We start from the raw sequence: 20,441 nt of genomic DNA on the forward strand, positions 1-20,441 counted from the left end.
GTAGTTATATACATATAGTTATATCATTTATTTAACATCTGCCTGCAAAAAGTGGTGGCAGGCATGGTGGCGGGCGCCTATAATCCCAGCTACTCAGGAGGCTGAGACAAGAGAATCGCTTGAACCCGGGAGGAGGAGGTTGCAGTGAGCCGAGATTGTGCCATTGCACCCCAGCCTGAGTGATTCTGTCTCAAAAAAAAAAAAAAAAAATTATCCGGGAGTGGTGGCACGTGTCTGTAGTCCCAGCTACTTGAGAGGTTGAGGCAGGAGAATCGCTTGATCGCTTGAACCTGGGAGGTGGAGGCTGCAGTCAGCTGAGATGTCACCACTGCACTCCAGCCTGGGGCACAGAGCAAGACTCCGTCTCAAAAAAAAAAAAAATATATATATATATATATATACACACACACACATATGTATATATATACATATATATATACCAACTGGCTGAAAGAGGAAGCAAAATATGAATCTGAGAAATGGGGAAGTCAAGGTATAGAGTGGGTTGGAGCACACAGTCAAAGTCGAAAATCACAATTATTGTAGAGCTGATTTCAATACTCAATGCCAACATTAAAAAATTCTTGAATGAATACTCCACATCACTTTCAGGGTGGATTTTTCTGTTTTCGCAAGAATGTCATTGGGATTTTTGATAAAGACTACGTGACATCTATAGATCACTTTGGGTAGTATTGACATCTTAACAATATGAAGTCTTTCAATCCATAAACATAGGGTTTCTTTCCATTTATTTTTGTCTTTTAAAATTGCTTTCAGCAATGTTTTGTAGTTTTCATTGCACAAGTCTTTCGATGAATATTTTATTCCTTTTTTTTTTTTTTTTCTTTTTGAGACAGAGTTTCGTTCTTGTTGCCCAGGCTGGAGTGCAATGACGCGATCTCAGCTTACCACAACCTCCACCTACCGGGTTCGAGTGATTCTCCTGCTTCAGCCTCCCAAGTATCTGGGATTACAGGCATGTGCCACCATGCCCGGTTAATTTTGTATTTTTAGTAGAGAAAGGGTTTCTCCATGTTGGTCAGGCTGGTCTCGAACTTCCAACCTCAGGTGATCCACCTGCCTCAGCCTCCCAAAGTGCTGGGATTACAGGTGTGAGACACCACGCCCAGCCGTATTTTATTCTTTTTATGCTGTTATAAATGGAATTATTTTCTTAATTTCATATATAGTAACACAACTGATGTTCATGTATTGCTTTTGTGTCCTGCTGCTTTGCCAAATTTGTTTAGTAGTTCCAAAGGGGTTTTTTTGTGGAATCTTTAGGGTTTTCTATGTATCAGATCATATAATCTTTGAATAATAATTTTCCTTCTTTCTTTCCAATTTGGATACATTTTATTTCTTTCTTTTTTCTTTTCTTTCTATTCCCTCCTTTTTCTTCTTTTCTTTCCTTTTCTTCCTTTTGCCTAATTGCTCTATCTAGAAATTCCAGGACTATGTGGTATAGAAGTGGTGAAAGCGGGCATTCTTATCTTGTTCCTGATCTTAGAGGAAAAAGTTTGTCTTGCATCATTGAGTAAGATTTAACTATGGGGTTTTCATATATGGCTATTATATTGTGGTGTTTTTCTTCTATTTCTAGTTTGCTGCATTTTTTTTTAACCATGAAAGTGTGTTGAACTTTTTCAAAAGCTTTTTCTGCATTGATTAAGATGATCATGTGGTTTTTGTTCGTCATTCTGTTACTGTTGTGCATTACACTTTCTGATTCTGGGGTTGATTTTAAAGCATTCATTCCTCCAAACACACTCCCAGGTTTAGGTCTCTTACCTCTGCATGTATTTAGGAAAAAGACATAATATGACCAACTTCCCAACTATTAAACCAGGTTTGGGATAAACTGTATTTTGTTATGGTGCCTTATTTATTTATGAGACGGAGTCTTGCTGTGTCACCCAGGTTGGAGTGCAGTGGCGTGATCTCGGCTCACTGCAACCTCCGCCTCCCAGGTTCAAGTGATTCTCCTGCCTCAGCCTCCTGAGTAGCTGGGATTACAGGTATGCACCACCACATCTGGCTAATTTTTATATGTTTAGTAGAGATGGGGTTTCACCATGTTGGCCAGGCTCGTCTCGAACTCCTGACCTCAGGTGATCTGCCCTCCTTGGCCTCCCAAAGTGCTGGTATTACAGGCGTGAGACACCAAGCCCGGCCTGGTGCCTTCTTTTAAATACTTTTTTTTTTTTTTTTCGAGATGGAGTCTTGCTCTGTTGCCCAGGCTGGAATACAGTGGCGTGATCTCAGCTCACTGCAACTTCCACCTCCTGGGTTCAAGCAATTCTCTGCTTCAGCCTCCCAAGTAGCTGGGATTACAGGTGTCCACCACCACATCTGGCTAATTTTTGTATTTTTGGTAGAGAAGGGGTTTCACCATCTTGGCCAGGCTTGTCTTGAACCCCTAACCTCGTGATCCACCCGCCTCAGCCTCCCAAAGTGCTGGGATTACAGGCATGAGCCACCGCACCTGGACCTTTTAAATAATTTTATGCTGCATACCATATTCAGCCTTTAGTATTTAGTAGTAGATGAATTCTTACTTTGTTGTTGCGTGCCCTGGAGAGCATAGTTCCTTGGAGACTCCAAAGAAAGATTTTTCTAGGAAGGTCTTCTGGGAAGGGGCCTCCTCCAAGAAGGGAGTGAGGAAGGAGGTGGATTGAGTCGATGCGCTTTTCCTCTATCTGGTCAGAGTTCCTGAAGGTATTTTTTTTCTGAACTTGGGTGGGGTTTGCCATGGGGTAGGGGAAAAGAGAAATGATTCTGACACGTACAAGAAAATGCTCCTTTGTGGGGCGCGGGGACAGGAGCTGCTTCCAGAAGGACCCAACAAAGACTTGTAGGGAATGTTTAAATTTATCTGTGTGGGGCCGGACATGGTGGCTTATGCCTGTAATCCCAGCACTTTGGGAGGCCAAAGTAGGTAGATCACCTGAGGTCAGAATTTTGAGAGCAGCCTGGACAACATTGTGAAACCCCGTCTCTACTAAAATTACAAAGTTAGCCCGGCATGGTGGCACATGCCTGTAATCCCAGTTACTTGGGAGGCTCTGGCAGAAGAACCTCTTGAACCTGGGAGGGGGAGACTGCAGTGAGCCGAGATGCACCATTGTACTCCAGCCTGGACAACCAGAGCGAAACTCCGTCTCAAAATAAATAAATAAATAAATAAATATCTGTGTGAACTAGCACTTGAGAGACTGCAGCAGCCTCAGGCAGTGTTCAGCCCTGTGCACACAATGAAATTACCTAAAGGGCTTAAAAAAAAAGATGGAAGCCTGGGTCCCACCCCAGAGGCTCTGAGGGAAGTGACCTGTAGTGCAGTTTTTAACCATCCACAGGTGTTCGTAATGCAGCGCCAAGGTTGGGTAATGAAGAGCTGACGTTGATTGAGAGCTTACTCTGTGCCAAGCTCCATTCTCCTAGTTTTACTTCACAATAACCTTATGAGACAGGTCTACTGTTGTCCTTCATAGAGAGCCATTGAGGCACAAAGAGGTTAAGTGCTGGCCAGGGACACCCAGTTCATAAGGGGTATTCTCTCCACTTGAACTTCAGAGCCCATGCCCCTTACCACAATGCTGTGCCAGCAAGGGTTGCATGCCAGGCCGTGCCATGATCCTGCCCCAATTACCCCTGGGGAAGAGAGATGAGCCAAAACCTAAAGGGCGGGAGCAGCTGGGCATGGTGGCTCACGCCTGTAACCCCAGCACTACGAGAGGCCGAAGCAGGAATATCACTTGAGCCCAGGAGTTCAAAACTAGCTTGGGCAACATAGCAAGACTCTATCTCTACAAAAAAAAAAAAAAAAAGTTTTTAATTAGCCAAGTATGGCAGAGTGCGCCTGTAGTCCTAGCTCCTCAGGAGGCTGAGGTGGGAGGATCGCTTGAGCCCAGGAGGTCAAGGATGCGGTGAGCCGTGGTTGTGTCACTGCACTCCAGCCTGAACAACAGAGTGAAAACTTGTTTAAAAAAATTAGAAATAAAAGCAGGAATATCTCCATCTCTATTAAACTGGTCCAGGCACCAAGGACATTGCTGATGAGCACAAAAGGGAACACAGGAGTCTGTTTTAAGCTCCTGATGCCAATGCCTCCATGAGCAGCCCAGATGTGAACACTGTACCCTGAGTGAACTGCCTCCTAGAGATGTCTGGGTGACCCTAGATCCCTTGGATCCTCTTCAGCCCCTCCTGATTCTCATCAATGTTTGTTGCCTCCCAATCCAAAGAGCACATGGAATTCATGACGTGTAGTTTCTTACATGGGCCTGCAGGGTAGGAGACATCAACAATGCCCCAGCAAATCGAATATGCAAGCCAGAGCCTGTGATCCTACAGAGAACTGAAGCAGTTATTTTTCCCAGTCTCCTGGGGAATGTGAGAGTCGTTCAGTGCCGTCCTCACCCCAGCTGAGGATTCCTGGGGAGCCAGAAGGAAGCTGGGAATATAAAACGCTGGTGGCCCACCCACTCCCCAGCCAATGTGAAAATAAGTCCTAAGAGAAAAAGGGAAGCCGGGTGCTGTGGTTCATGCCGGGTGCTGTGGCTCATGCCTGTAATCCCAGCACTTTGGGAGGCCAAGGCAGGAGGATAACTTGAGCTCAGGAGTTCGAGACCAGCCTGGGCAACACAGTGAGACTTCAACTCTACAGAAAATTAGAAAATTAGCTGGGCGTAGTGGTATGTGCCTGTAGTACCAGCTACTAGGGAGGCTGAGGTGGGAGCATCCCCTGAGCCCTGGAGATCAAGGCTGCAGTGAGCTCTGATCATGCCACCATACTCCAGCACTCCAGAGTGAGACCCTGTCTCAATAAATAAATAAATAAATAAATAAATAAATAAATAAATAAATAAATAAAATGGAAAGCATAGAAGGCAAGAGAAAAATAAAATAAACAGAACAAGATTATAGCTCAAAGTCCCCCAATGTCAGATCAAGAGTTTAAAAGTGAGTAATCAGGCTGGGTGTGGTGACTCATGCCTGTAATCTCAGCACTTTGGGAGGCCAAGGCAAGTGGATCACCTGAGGTCGGGAGTTCGAGACCAGCCTCACCAACATGGAGAAACCCCGTCTCTACTAAAAATACAAAATTAGGCCGGGCACAGTGGCTCATCTGTAATCCCAGCACTTTGGGAGTCCGAGGCAGGCAGATCACGAGGTCAGGAGTTCGAGACCAGTCTGGCCAACATAGTGAAACCCTGTCTCTACTAAAAATACAAAAAAAAATTAGCCGGGCATGGTGCCTTGTGCCTGTAATCCCAGCTACTCGGGAGGCTGAGGCAGGAGAATCGCGTGAACACAGGAGGAGGCTGCAGTGAGTCAAGATAGCACCATTGCACTCCAACCCAGGCAACGGTGTGAGACTCTCAAAAAAAAAAAATTAGCTGGGCATGGTCGTGGGCCCCTGTAATCCCAGCTACTCAGGAGGCTGAGGCAGGAGAATCGCTTGAACCCGTGAGGTGGAGATTGCAGTGAGCTGAGAGTGCGCCACTGCACTCCAGCCTGGGCAACAAGAGCAAAGCTCCGTCTCAAAAAAAAAAAAAAAAAAAAGAGTAATAAAGGGAGAAGCACAATGAACCAAAGGTTTACAAATGTTTAAAAGACTAAAACTGAAATGAAACATCTGTGATGAAAAGTTATGCATAATCAGCCTGGCCAACATGGTGAAACCCCGTCTCTACTAAAATACAAACATTAGCTAGGCCTGGTGGCGTGCGCCTGTAATCCCAGCTACTGGGGAGGCTGAGGCAGGAGATCTCTTGAACCTGGGAAGCAGAGGTTGCAGTGAGCCGAGATTGTACCACTGCACTCCAGCACCACTGCACTCCAGCCTGGGAGAGCGAGACTCTGTCTCAAAAAAAAAAAAAAAAAAAGTTATGCTTTAAAAGATCATCACTGAGGAGGTTAAATAGGATAGAGAGTTAAAAAAAAAAAAAATCCTGCTAGCAGCAGCTGGGGAGAGACTCTTGAAAGAGGGTTTCTAGGACACGCCAAGCTTCTAGCAAGTCCTAAAATAGGCAGGAAACCCGCAGGCACTGTCAGCATCTGCAGGCTCCAACACTGTGAACCTTCACGCAGGGTCCTCTGGGCTGGGGCCTTCAGTTCCATCTCAGGAGCCCTGGGGCAGAATTTTCTGGAAGGCTGCTTCTTTAAGCGGGGCCCTGGAACCAGCTGCATCCCAACACAGAAGCTTGTGAGGCTTGTAGATTCTCCAGCCACACCCCAGGCCACTGAGTCAGCATCTGCATTTTAACAAGATCCCCAGGGGATTCATTGTACAAGAAAGTTTGAGAAGTGCTGCTTTAAAAAATACCACATCGCCTTCCTTTATTTTTAATTTATGAAGTATTATAAATAGCCAAAGAAATAATGAGACTATTACGGCAAACGCTTAGGAACCTACAACTCAGATACAGCAAAAGTTAGCATTTTGACAAACTGCCTTCAGATCTATTTTCTTCTTCCTTTTGAGGCAGAGCCTCTCTCCGTCAACCAGGCTGGAGTGCTGTGGCGCAATCTCGGCTCACTGCAACCTCCACCTCCCAGGTTCAAGTGATTATCATGCCTCAGCCTCCCGAGTAGCCGGGACCACAGGTGCGTGCCATCACGCCCGGTAAATTGTTTGTATTTTCAGTACAGATGGGGTTTCACCATGTTGGCCAGGCTGGTCATGAACTCCTGGCCTCGAGTGATCCGCCCACCTTGGCCTCCCAAAGTGCTGGGATTACAGGCAGGAGCTACTGGGCCTAGCCTTTCTCTTCTTAATACAGCATTAGAGGTATGGTTTCTTCCTCTCATTGTCACCTTTCCTCACAGGTCTCTTTCCTTCCCTGGAGATTGCTGCTGCTATCATGTTAGTGTGCTTCTTCCCCAATTTGCACCTTTATTACAAATGCAAGAATCAATAAAGACAGTGTCACTCTGTGCATTTGATTTTACATAAATAGTCGCATACCCTATGTACCTTTCTGCAACTTTCCTCTTTAACTCAGCATTATGTCTTAAAGGTTTATGCATGTTGATAAGTTCACTCATTTTAATAGCTGCATAGTATTCCTTTGATTGTATACTGTGAGATGTATTTATTAGTTCTCTTATTGAGGGATAAATAGGCTATTTTCAGTTTTTTGCTATTGAAAAAAAAAAAAAAAAGCTGAAACGAACATTTGCAGGTATTTTTGTGAACATGTATGAGAGCTTCCCAGCTGCAAATCTTTGGAAAAGGCTAATCTGGGTTGCCCACTATCTAGATCGTTAATATTAACTAGTATTGGCAAATTGCTTTCCAAAGTGGTTGAGACTATTTGCACTCCTGCCAACCACGTATGAGCATTTTCTTTTTTTTTTTTTTAATAGAGACAAGGTCTCCCTATGTTGTCCAAGCTGGTCTCAAATCCCTGGGCTCAAGGGATCCTCTTGTCTCAGCCTCCCAAAGAGTGCTAAGATTACAGGCCTGAGCCACCACACCTGGCCCCCCCCTTTTTTTTTTTTTTTTTTTTTTGAGAAAGGCTCTCACTCTGTCACCCAGGCTGGAGCGCAATGGCATGATCATGGCTAACTGCAGCCTCAATCTCCCAGGCTCAAGCCATCCTCCCACCTCAGTAGCTGGGACCACAGTCACATGCCACCACCAGCTAATTTCGTTTATTTTTTGTAGAGACAAGGTCTCACTATGTTGCCCAGGCTGCTCCCAAACTCGTAGACTTAAGTGATCCTCCTGCCTCAGCCTCCCAAAGTACTAGGATTATAGGCATGAGCCACCACACCTTCTGAGCATTCTTCCATATCCGAATCCTCTCCAATGCTTGATTTTATTGGTGTGTTAGACACTGTAGGCTGGCTGACTCAACACCTGTCTAACTCTTTCTGCTTGGCCTACCTGTATTATACATATTCGAAAACGGAATACTCACATTCTCATCTCCCCTTCATCTGGGGTGGCCACATAATGCAATCCTGGACACTGTATCTCTCATGTTTTATTAAGGAAAAAAATTAGAAGCACAATTGGTAAAACATCAATGTTTGTTCAGAATTAATCATAGGTACACATGTGGGGGTTATATTATTTTCTGTTCTTTTCTGAATGTTTGAAATATTTTGTATAGCAAAAGTTGGCTGGAAGCCATTTAAAGCTTTTGCTTTTCTGACAAAGCACACTGATACCTTTAGTTTTGCTCTTCTCTGATTGTGGCTTTAAAATAGGCGTGATGTCCGGGAGCACACCAGGTACCTTGACAGCATGTGGCTAAGCCATTGAACCGATGCCCAAGTCACTTACCTCCAGACTTTCTTGTTTGTTTGTTTGTGTGTTTGAGATAGGGTCTCACTCTGTTGCCCAAGCTGTAGTGCAGTGGCACGATCACAGCTCACTGCAGCCAAAACCTCCCCAGGCTTAGGTGATTCTCCCACCCACCTCCTGAGTAGCTGGGACCACAGGCTCCCACTACCGCGCCCGGCTACAGACTTGTTATGTGAGAAAAAGAACTTCCTATTTGTCTGAGTCATTTAGTTAGATCTTCTACTGCTTGTAGCCTAAGCATTTCTTTTCTTTTCTTTTCTTTCTTTTTTTTTTTTTTTTTTTGAGACAGGGTCTCTCTCTGCCCAGGCTGGAGTGCAGGGGTGTGATCTCGGCTCAGTACTGCGTCGATCTCCCAGGCTCAAGTAATCCTCCTGCCTCAGCTTCCTGAATACCTGGGACTATAGGTGCCCACCATCACACCCGGCTAATTTAAAAAAATTTTTATTTCCACCCAGTGCAGTGGCTCACGCCTATAATCCCAGCACTTTGGGAGGCCGAGGCGGGTGAAGTGCTTGAGCTCAGGAGTTTGAGACCAGCCTGGGCAACACAGTGAAACCCTGTCTCTATTAAAATACAAAAAAATTGGCCAGGCATGGAGCGCATACCTGTAATCTCAGCTACCTCGGAGGCTGAGACAGGAGAATCGCTTGAATCCAGGAGGCGAAGTTTGCAGTGAGCTGAGATTGTGCCACTGCACTCCAGCCTGGGAGACAGAGAGAGGCTCTGTCTCAAAAAAAAAAAAAAAAAAAAATTCTAGTAGAGACAAGGTTTTAATATGTTGTCCAGGCTGATCTCAAACTTCTGAGCTCAAGTAATCCTCCCCTCCCACCTTGGTCTCCCAAAGTGCTGGGATTATGGGCATGAGCCACCATGCCCAGCTGCCTAACGCATTTTTGATTAAATAGGCAGGCTTGCTAATATTTGCCGATCTGAAGGATGTAAGATGGTATCTTGGTGTGTTTTAATATACATTTCCCTAATTACTGCAGAGGTCGAGCTTCTTTTTGTCTGTTTATATGTTTCGTGTGTTTATTGGTCATAGAAATCATTCCTTTGTCATTTTCCTTTTGGATGGTTTGTCCTTTTTGCATTATTTGTAGGGTTTTTTTTTAGGTGTGGTTCTGTTTTTTTTTTTTTTTTTTTTAAAGAAAGAGTCTCTCTCTGTTGCCCAGGCTGGAGTGCAGTGGCACAGTCTCAGCTCACTGCAACCTCTGCCTCCCGGGTTCAAGTGATTCTCCTGCTTCAGCTTCCCGAGTAGCTGGGATTACAGGCGCCCATCACCACGCCCGGCTAACTTTTGTATTTTTAGTAGAGACAGGGTTTCACCATATTGGCCAGGCTGGTCTGGAATTCCTGACCTTGAGTGATCTGCCTGCCTCGGCCTCCCAAAATGCTGGGATTAAAGGCCTGAGCCACCACGCCAGGCCTATTTGTAGGTTTTAAAAATATTTTGAAAAATAATAATAAAAAACAAAAAAAAGAAAAGTTTTCAATATCAATTCTTTCTTAGTTATATATGTTACAAAGTCTCTTAATTTGTAGCTATTTTTCTCATATTATTTATGGTTTTCCATGAAAATGTACAAAAGGATTTACTTTTTTTTGTTTTTTTTTTTTTTTGCTTTTTTTTTCTTTGAGACGAAGCTTCGTTCTTGTTGCCCAGGCTGCAGTGCAATGGCGTGATCTCGGCCTACCGCAACCTCCGCCTCCCAGGTTGAAGCAATTCTCCTGCCTCAGCCTCCCAAATAGCTGGGATTACAGGCATGTGCCACCACACCCAGTTAATTTTGTATTTTTAGTAGAGATCAGGTTTCACCATGTTGGTCAGGCTGGTCTCAAACCCCTGACCTCAGGTGATCTGCCCACCTCAGCCTCCCAAAGTGTTGGGATTACAGGTATGAGCCACCTTGCCCGGCTTCTTTTTTATTTTTTATTTTTCTTGAGACGGAGCCTTACTCTCTTGCCCAGGCTAGAGTGCAGTGAGGTGATCTTGGCTCACTTCAACCTCCGCCTCCTGGGTTCAAGAGATTCTCCTGCCTCAGCCTCCGAAATCGCTGGGATTGCAGTCCCAAAGCACTACGCCCAGCTATATTGCTACTTACTTTCTTTTTTCTTTTGAGACGGACTCTCACTCTGTTGTCCAGGCTGGGGTGCAGTGGCGCGATCTCAGCTCACTGCTGCAACCTCCTCCTCCAGAGTTTAAGCAGTTCTCTGCCTCAGCCTCCCAAATAGCTGGGATTACACTATATTGCTACTTTCTAATGGTAAAGTAACGGCCTTGCCTTCCTGGGATAAATACCAATTGGTAATGTTTGTTTTACGCATTGTTGTATTTGACTAGCTAATGTTTTATTCATAATTTTTACATCTGTGTAAGTGAAACTGAACTATTGGTTTCCTTTTCTTCTTACCCTTTTTAAATGTTTTTGTTTAGGTGTGAGATTTCCACTTACAGTAGCTAGTGACTAGATTCACATGGGTTATTGAATTTTGTTTCTTAGTTTGGGTAAGATGGAGGTTTTCTGTTCCTCAAAGTTATAGACGTTGCCTGTGAGGACTCCTGGGCTTGGTGAAGTGTTTTGTGGTTACAATTTTCTGTTCTTGCTAGAACTTTTTATTCAGGTTCAATTTTACTTATATGTAACTCTGTTCCATTCCTTTGTCTCCCAGGTTCAAGCAATTCTCACACCTCAGCCTCCTGAGTATCTGGGATTACAGGCGCCCGCCACCATATCCAGCTAATTTTTGTATTTTTAGTAGAGAAGGGTTTCACCATGTTGGACAGGTTGGTCTCGAACTCCTAACCTCGGGTGATCAACCACCTCAGCCTCCCAGTGCTGAGATTACAGGAGTGAGCCACCACAGCTGGCCTTCTATGTTTCTTCTTGAACAATTTTGGTAATGATGTTTTTCCATGTAATTGTTCACTTTATCTAATTTTTCACATGTAAAGTCTACCATACAGAGTCCAAAGCTTTAGAAGAATTCCTTATTTCCCTTCTCTTGAAGGGACTGGCCCGACACAGACAGGTGGCAAAAAAAAAAAAAAAAAAAACTAAAAAAAGATGCTTTTATTTGTCTCTGATGAGGCATAACCTCAAAAAGACACGGGAAAGGAGCTGTTAATTTTCCAAATACTCCCACTTACATCCATTAAACACTATTGTTGGGCGCGGTGACTCACGCCTGTAATCCCAGCACTTTGGGAGGTCGAGGTGGGTGGATCATGAGGTCAGATCAAGACCATCCTGGCCAACATGGTGAAACCCTGTCTCTACTAAAAATACAAAAATTATCTGGGTGTGGTGGCGTGCACCTGTAATCCCAGCTACTCGGGAGGCTGAGGCAGGAGAATCACTTGAACCCAGAAGTTGCAGTGAGTGAGCTGAGATCGTGCCACTGCACTCCAGCCTGGCAACAGAGTGAGACTCCGTCTCAATTTAAAAAATAAATAAATAAATAAATTTTAAAACTGTAACTTTAACTATCTTGGCTGGGTACAGTAGCTCAGCCTGTGTAATTCCAACACTTTGGGAAGCTGAGACAGGAGGATCACTTAAGGCCAGGAGTTTGAGACCGGCCTCAGCAACATGGAGAGAACCCCCCACCACTCCCACCATCTCTTTAAAAAGTAAAATTAATTCAAGATGGATTAGAGACTTAAATGTTAGACCTAATACCATAAAAATCCTAGAGGAAAACCTAGGTAGTACCATTCAGGACATAGGCATGGGCAAAGACTTCATGTCTAAAACACCAAAAGCAACGGCAGCAAAAGCCAAAATTGACAAATGGGATCTCATCAAACTAAAGAGCTTCTGCACAGCAAAAGAAACTACCATCAGAGTGAGCAGGCAACCTACAGAATGGGAGAAAATTTTTGCAATCTACTCATCTGACAAAGGGCTAATATCCAGAACCTACAAAGAACTCCAACAAATTTACAAGAAAAAAACAAACAACCCCATCAAAAAGTGGGCAAAGGATATGAACAGACATTTCTCAAAAGAAGACATTCATACAGCCAACAGACACATGAAAAAATGCTCATCATCACTGGCCATCAGAGAAATGCAAATCAAAACCACAATGAGATACCATCTCACACCAGTTAGAATGGCGATCATTAAAAAGTCAGGAAACAACAGGTGCTGGAGAGGATGTGGAGAAATAGGAACACTTTTACACTGTTGGTGGGAGTGTAAACTAGTTCAACCATTATGTAAAACAGTATGGCGATTCCTCAAGGATCTAGAACTAGATGTACCATATGACCCAGCCATCCCATTACTGGGTATATACCCAAAGGATTATAAATTATGCTGCTATAAGGACACATGCACACGTATGTTTATTGCAGCACTATTCACAATAGCAAAGACTTGGAATCAACCCAAATGTCCATCAGTGACAGATTGGATTAAGAAAATGTGGCACATATACACCATGGAATACTATGCAGCCATAAAAAAGGATGAGTTTGTGTCCTTTGTAGGGACATGGATGCAGCTGGAAACCATCATTCTTAGCAAACTATCACAAGAACAGAAAACCAAACACCGCATGTTCTCACTCGTAGGTGGGAACTGAACAATGAGATCACTTGGACTCGGGAAGGGGAACATCACACACCGGGGCCTATCATGGGGAGGGGGGAGGGGGGAGGGATTGCATTGGGAGTTATACCTGATGTAAATGACGAGTTGATGGGTGCAGCACACCAACATGGCACAAGTATACATATGTAGCAAACCTGCACGTTGTGCACATGTACCCTACAACTTGAAGTTTAATAATAATAAATAAATTTTAAAAAAAAAAAAAAAGTAAAAAAATAATCTGGAAGTGATAGTGCATGCCTGTGATCCTAGTTACTTGGGAGGCTGAGGCAGGAGGATTGCTTGAGTCCAGGAGGTCGAGGCTGCAGTGAGCCATGATCTCACCACTGTGCTCCAGTCTGGGTAACAGAGCAAGATCCCATCTTACAAACAAAACAAAACAAAATAAAAACCATTTAATATGGCCAGGCATGGCTCATGCCTGTAATCCCAGATCCCTGACAGGCTAAGGCAGGAGAATCGCTTGAGGCCAGGAGTTCAAGACTAGCCTGGACAGTATAGTGAGACCCCTGATTCTGCAAAAATACAAAAATTAGCCAAGTATGGTGGTGCATGCCATAGTCCTGACTGCTGGGGAGGCTGAGATGGGAGGACTGCTTGAACCCAAGAGTTCAAGTTTACAGTGAGCTATGATTGTGCCACTGCACTCCAGCCTGGGCAACAGAGTAATATCCTATCTCTAAATAAAATAAAAATTTTAAACCAGCTGGGCGAGGTGGCTCACACCTGCAATCCCAGCACCTTGGGAGGCTGAGGCAGGTAGATCACCTGAGGTCAGGAGTTCCAGACCAGCCTGGAACCCCGTCTCCACCAAAAATATAAAAATTAGCTGGGTGTGGTGGCACATGCCTGTAATCCCAGCTATTTGGGAGGCTGAGGCAGGAAAATCACTTGAGCCTGGGAGGCAGAGGTTGCAGTGAGCCAAGATAGTGCCACTGCACTCCAGCCTGGGAAACAGAATGAGACCCTGTCTCAAAACAAAACAAAGCAAAACAAAACAAAACAAAAACCTCATTAAACAAGGACATTCTGAGCATATAGGAGATGGGGTGAACAAGGGCCCCTGTGGCCCCATGGTAGGCAGGAAAGCAAGGGTGAATTCAGGTGAAGGTGAGCACCAACTTGGCAGGAAGGAGGCTTCCCTGGAACAAGCAGAGAGATAAGGTAAAAGCTTACCTGGCAGAGACTGTGACCACGAGATGCAGACCTGGAGACCAGGTGGTCAAGGAGGGAGAACTTTATCCTGGAGTAACCTGGTCTTCAACCTTTTGCCAGTTGTATCCCGGAGTAACCTCATCTTCAGTGTTTTACCAAATGCACCATTTTGTGTCACCCCTCCGTTCCCTGTCCCCCACCTGTCACCTTGTCTAAGATAAATGTACCATTTTGGAGAGAACTGGAGGGCAGAAGAGGGGGAAGAGACACCAACTGCCTTTTCTTACTACTTATAAACCCTGTTTTGTTGTTTTTTGTGTATTTATTTTGAGACGGAGTCTTGCTCTGTCACCCAGGCAGGAGTGCAGTGGCATGATCATAGCTTACTACAGCCTCCTGCCTCAGCCTCCTGAATAACTTTGACTACAGGCACACACCACCATGCTCAGTTAATATTTTTCTTTTTCTTTTTTGAGACAGAGTCTCACTCTATCACCCAGGCTAGAGTGCAGTGGTGTGATCTCAGCTCATTGCAGCCTCCACCTTCCAGGCTCAAGTGATTCTCCTGCCTCAGCCTCCCGAGTAGCTGAGATTACAGGTATGCGCCACCATGCCTGGCTAATTTTTCTATTTTTAGTGAAGATGGGGTTTCTCCATGTTGACCAGGCTGGTCTCAAACTCCTGATCTCAGGTGATCCATGTGCCTTGGCCTCCCAACGTGTTGGGATTACAGGTGGGAACGACTGTGCTTGGCCCAATTTTTTTATTTTTTAAGAGACAGGGGTCTTGATTTGTTGCCCAAGCCGGTCTTGAACTCTTTCAGCCCCCAAAAGTGCTGGGATTGCAGGTGTGAGCCACAGAGCCTAAGCCTGTTTGAAAATACAGTTTTAACTGGCAGAGAGGTGTTTACTCTCAGGTGTGAATAAGGCAAGAAAAATCAGAAAGTGGGGGATCTGGGCTGGGCTTTGGTAGGAAATACTGTGACTGTAGCCTTAGGACAAAAATGCAAAGGGTTTGGGAAATCCAGGGTTTTGCAGCTGTGTAATCTTGAGCAAGTTACTTAACTCCGAAGGCCTTGGAATACGAGAATGAGATCTCTGATCTTTAGCTGAGTTCCACAGTTTCAAATTCCTGTGGTTTGGACACAGGGACCTGGGGATCAGGGAGTCGGGGGGTGGATTTCAGAGTGATATTTTCCAGGGCCTCCTCTTTGACTTCAGTTAGCACCTATTAGATCTGACTTGTACACTGTGCACAGGGATCCAAGCAGTAACACCGTTTGGGAAGCCAAAAGATCCTGTGGTTTAAAAACAACAAATAGTAAACAGTAACTGCCATGGATATTCAACAGCCACTGGAATTCTATAAACATAATATACTAGAAAAATAAATCCCAAGTGATGTGCAAAATGGACGGGGGAGGAAGGAGACTGACTCATCCTGCTCTTCAAGGTGTGGTCTGTAGACCAGCAACACCAGCATCACCTGGAAACTTGTGAGAAATGCAGAATCTCATGCCCCACCGAGATCTACTGAATCAGAATCTGGGTTTTGTTGTTGTTGATGTTGCTGTTGTTTTTAAGAGATAGGGTCACCCAGGTGTGGTGGTGTGTGCCTGTAATCCCAGCTACTTGGGAGGCTGAGGCAGGATAATCACTTGAACCTGGGAGGTGGAGGCTGCAGTGAGCCGAGATCGTGCCATTGCACTCCAGCCTGGGCAACAAGAGTGAAATTCCATCTCAAAAAAAAAAAAAAAAAAAAGATAGGGTCTTGCTCTGTGGCCCAGCCTGAAGTGCAGTGGTGCCACCATAGCTCACTGTAGCCTTGAACTTCTGGCCTCAAGTCATCCTCCTGCCTCAGCCTCCCAAAGTGCTAGAATTAGTATCTGCATTTCCACTTTAGGTAATAGAACTACTTCAAGCTTGACTGGGCTTGTTGGCTCACACTTATATTCCCAGCACTTTGGGAGGTCAAGGTGGGAGGATCACCTGAGGTCAGGAGTTCAAGACCATCCTGGCCAACATGGAGAAACCCTGTCTCTACTAAAAATACAAAAATTGGGTCAGGCACAGTGGCTCACACCTGTAATCCGAGCACTTTGGGAGGCCGAGGCGGGCAGATTACTTAAGGTCAGGAGTTCAAGACCAGCCTGGCCAACATGGTGAAATCCCATCTCTACTAAAAATACAAAACAAAATCAGCCGGGTGTGGTGGCGAGCACCTGTAGTCCTAGCTACTCGGGAGGCTGAGGCACAAGAATCATTTGAACCCAGGAGGCGGAGGTTGCAGTGAGCCAATATTCTGCTGCTGCACTCCAGTCTGGGTGACAGAGTGAGTCTCTGTCTCAAAAAAATAAAATAAAATAAAACAAAACACAAAAATTAGCCAGGCATAGTGACAGGTGCCTGTAGTCCCAGCTACTCGGGAGACTGACACAGAAGAATTGCTTGAACCTGGCAGGCAGAGGCTGTAGTGAGCCAAGATCATGCCACTGCACCCCAGCCTGGGGACAGAGTCTGTCTCAAAAAAATAAATTAATTAATACTTCAAGTTTGCCTTAAAAAGGACCTGAACCAGGCGTTTCACATCGAGTCACCTGCTGGGCCAGGGAGGTCCCATAAATAAGTGAGGAGGCCTGTTTGTGGGGAGTGGTGAATGGCTAAGAGATGCCCCCACCCCATGGGGCCAGGGGATCCTTAGCTCTGGCCCCGGGGATTGTGACTGTGGTCATGCCAGAACAGAGGCATTGCTGGGACTGATGATTTTTTTCTTTTTCTTTTCCTTTTTTTTTTTTTTTTGAGACGGAGTTTCACTCTTGTTGCCCAGGCTGAAGTGCAGTGGTGCAACCTCGGCTCACTGAAACCTCTGCCTCCCGGGTTCAAGCGATTCTCCTGCCTCAGCCTCCTGAATAGCTGGGATTATAGGTGCACGACACCATGCCCAGCTAATTTTTTGTATTTTTAGTAGAATTGGGGTTTCACCATGTTGGTCAGGCTGGTCTCAAACTCCTGACTTCAGGTGATCTGACCTCAGCTGACCTGCCCACCTCGGCCTCCCAAAGTACAGGGATTACAGGCATGAGCTAACGCACCCAGCCTAATTTTTTTTTCTTTTTTTTTAATTGAGACTATCATGAAACAGCATTGATTTTTCAAGAGAAGCATAAAGTCCAGATTCCAATGTGAAATCTCCTAACTTTTAAATCCTGATAGCCAATGTTTAAAGTTATGTTTAACTTTGAGAAATTAAAAAACTGAAAAGAGAATACTCAAACTTTTGTTCTTCTAACCTGGGATCAGGGTAGGGGGCAGATAATAGGAAGGAAGGAGGGAGGGAAGGGAAAAAAGAGCAAAGGACAAGTAAACTGTAGGTAAGACAGACGCAACTGGGAATGCCAGTCTGTAGATGAGGTAATTTACAGACTACACGCAAGAGTATGGGAACGAGTTAGGCAAGCCTCCCAGATTTCGGGAAGAGGTGCCTGGGGGAATGATGAAAGTAGAAGGGGTGGAGGGAAAGCAGGCACCCTCTGCGGAAGGATGGCTGGTCCTGTGTTAGGTATGAAGAATGACTTGCAGGCCCTCTGGTTCCAGAGCCCAGCTCTTACCCACATCCACGGAAGGGGATACTGTGCTGCCGTTAAAAAGAATGAGGCTTATGTCTGTAATCCCAGCACTTTGGGAGGCCAAGGCGGGTGGATCACTTGAGCTCAGGAGTTTGAGACCAGCCTGGGCAACTTGGAGAAACTCCATCTCAACAAAAAATAAAGAAAGTAGTTGGCGTGCTTTGGGCAAGGTGGCGTGCGCCTATGGTCCCAGCTACTCAGGAAGCTGAGGAAGGAGGATCGCTTGAACCTGGAAGGTTGAGGCTGCAGTGAGCCCTGATTGTGCAACTGCACTCCAGCCTGAGTGACAAAGTGAGACCCTGTCTCAAAAGAAAAAAAAAAAAAACAGAATGAGGAAGCGTTGGTGTCGGGATAGGGGAGTATCTCCAGGTCATGTTAAGTGAACCAAGCAACGTATAGAACAGTGCATACATGGGCTTCTCTTTGGGTTTCTCTCAAAGCAAATTCAGACAAGGATTCGAGTGCAAGTACTTAATTTGGGAAGTGAGCTGGCTAAACAGCAGGAAAGGAGTGGGGAAGTGACACAGGGAAGGGAAGGCGGCCACCAACAGGTGGGCGATCCAACAAATTACTGAAAGCAACTGAAGGTGAATCCGGTGGAGAAGCGTTGGGCACTAGCATAGAATTGGCTTCCCAGAGTTATTTTGCCAGAGGGGTGGGCAGGGGGGACAGGGGTGTTAAGATGCCACCACCTGAGAGCTTGGATGCAGGCACTCCAGGACGGGAGGGGAGTCATCTCAACCCCCACCCCCATGCACTGCCTGCCACAAGGCTGCTGAGGGTCTTCCTAGTTCCCATCAATCCCTCGGGTGCAGGGGCAGGTGCATACCTGCCGGCAGGAGAAAATCTGTAGGAGCACACTGCAAAGGTGCCGGGAGAGCAGCCACAGCATGTGCTGCCCTGTTGCTGTGTCAGGAAGTTCTTTTTCCTTGGCTATGCAACTGAATGTTTTTGTTTTGTTTTGTTTTTAGAGCTGGGGTCTCGCTCTGTCACTTAGGCTGAGGTGCAGTGGTGTGAACTCCTGCACTGCAGCCTTGAACCCCTGGGCTCAAGTGGTCCTCCTTCCTCAGCCTTCTAAGTTGCTGGGATTAATTATTGAACTGCATCCAGCTCAAGAATGTATGTGTATATATATATGTATTGAGAAGACAATACAAGAAAGCAGTAAGAATGGTTGTTGCCGGAGAGGGGAAATTGGCAGGAGGGAGGCAGGGATGCTACAGAGACTTTCATCCTGGGCTTTTTTTACCTTTGAATTTGGAACCAGGTGAATGTATTCCTTGTGTTTTTTGTTTGTTTGTTTGTTTGTTTGTTTTTGAGACGGAGTTTTGCTCTTGTTGCCCAGGCTGGAGTGTAATGGCCCAATCTCAGCTCACTGCAATCTCTACCTCCCAGGTTCAAGCGATTCTCCTGCCTCAGCCTCCAGAGTAGCTGGGATTACAGGCGCCTGCCACCATGTCCAGCTAATTTTGTATTTTTAGTAGAGACGGGATTTCGCCATGCTCGTCTGGCTGGTCTGGCTGGTCTCGAACTCCTGACCTCAGGTGATCTGCCTGCCTTGGCCTCCCAAAATATTAGGATTACAGGTGTGAGCCATTGCACCCCGCCCCTCGTTTTTAATCAGTACAATTACAGCATATAGTTTTAAAAAGTGGTCTGCCGGGGGAAAAAATAAAAAGAGATAAAAGTGACTCGCCTGTAGCATCCGAATGCAGGAAAACGAAGGTAGGAGGTGGGTCAGAAGAGCAGAGAACAGAAACAAACAGAAGTGTTCAGATAAACTGAAGTTATGTGTGTGTACAGAGACCAGATATCTCAGATCTCTGATTCCATGCTATTTTGTAGGTTTGTGTTTTCTTCTCTCTCTCTTTTTTTTTCTTCTGAGACAGGGTCTTGCTCTGTCGCCTAGGCTGGAGTGCAGTGGTGCAATCTTAGCTCACTGCAACCTCTACCTCCCAGGTTCAAGCGATTCTCCTGCCTCAACCTCCCCAGTAGCTGGGATTACAGGCGAGCGCCACCACACCTGGCCACTTTTTGTATTTTTAGTAGAGACAGGGTTTTGCCATGTTGGCCAGGCTGGTCTCGAACTCCTGACCTCAAGTGATCCGCCCACCTCAGCCTCACAAGGTGCTGGGATTACAGGCGTGAACCATCGTACCTGGCCTATTTTGTATGTTTTAATAAGTTAAATATATATAGCATATAATTATGTAATGTAATGCTTTTACCTTTATCAGACCATGCATTCTATTAATATTTCTTAGTACAGACAAGACAGTAGGGTCACTGGACCCATGAGATGGGCCAAACACAGCCACAACATTCTTCTTCAAGTATGTAAACAGTAACTGTTATAAATCATCCTTTCCTTGGTACCCCTAGGAGTTCTATTTAAAAAGTACCTGCATTCCTCAAATAGTCAAAACAACATTGAAAAAGAAGAGCAAAGTTGAAGGACTCGTAGCTCCTGATTTCACAACTTACTACAAAGCCACAGTAATGAAAGCAGTGTGATACTGGCATAAGGACAGACATATAGACCAACAGAAGATAATGGAGAGCCCAAAATAAACCCTTGTATTTATGATCAATTGATTTTCAACAAAGGAGCCACCTTTTAATGTAGAAAAGACAGTTTCTTCAACAAATAGTGCTGGGAAAACTGGATATCCACATGCAAAAGAAGGAAGTTGCATCCTTACCTAACACCATATACAAAAAT

The sequence above is a fragment of the Chlorocebus sabaeus genome, chromosome 2 (genome assembly GCF_047675955.1).
Source record: "Chlorocebus sabaeus isolate Y175 chromosome 2, mChlSab1.0.hap1, whole genome shotgun sequence".
NCBI classification, from domain to species: domain Eukaryota; kingdom Metazoa; phylum Chordata; class Mammalia; order Primates; family Cercopithecidae; genus Chlorocebus; species Chlorocebus sabaeus.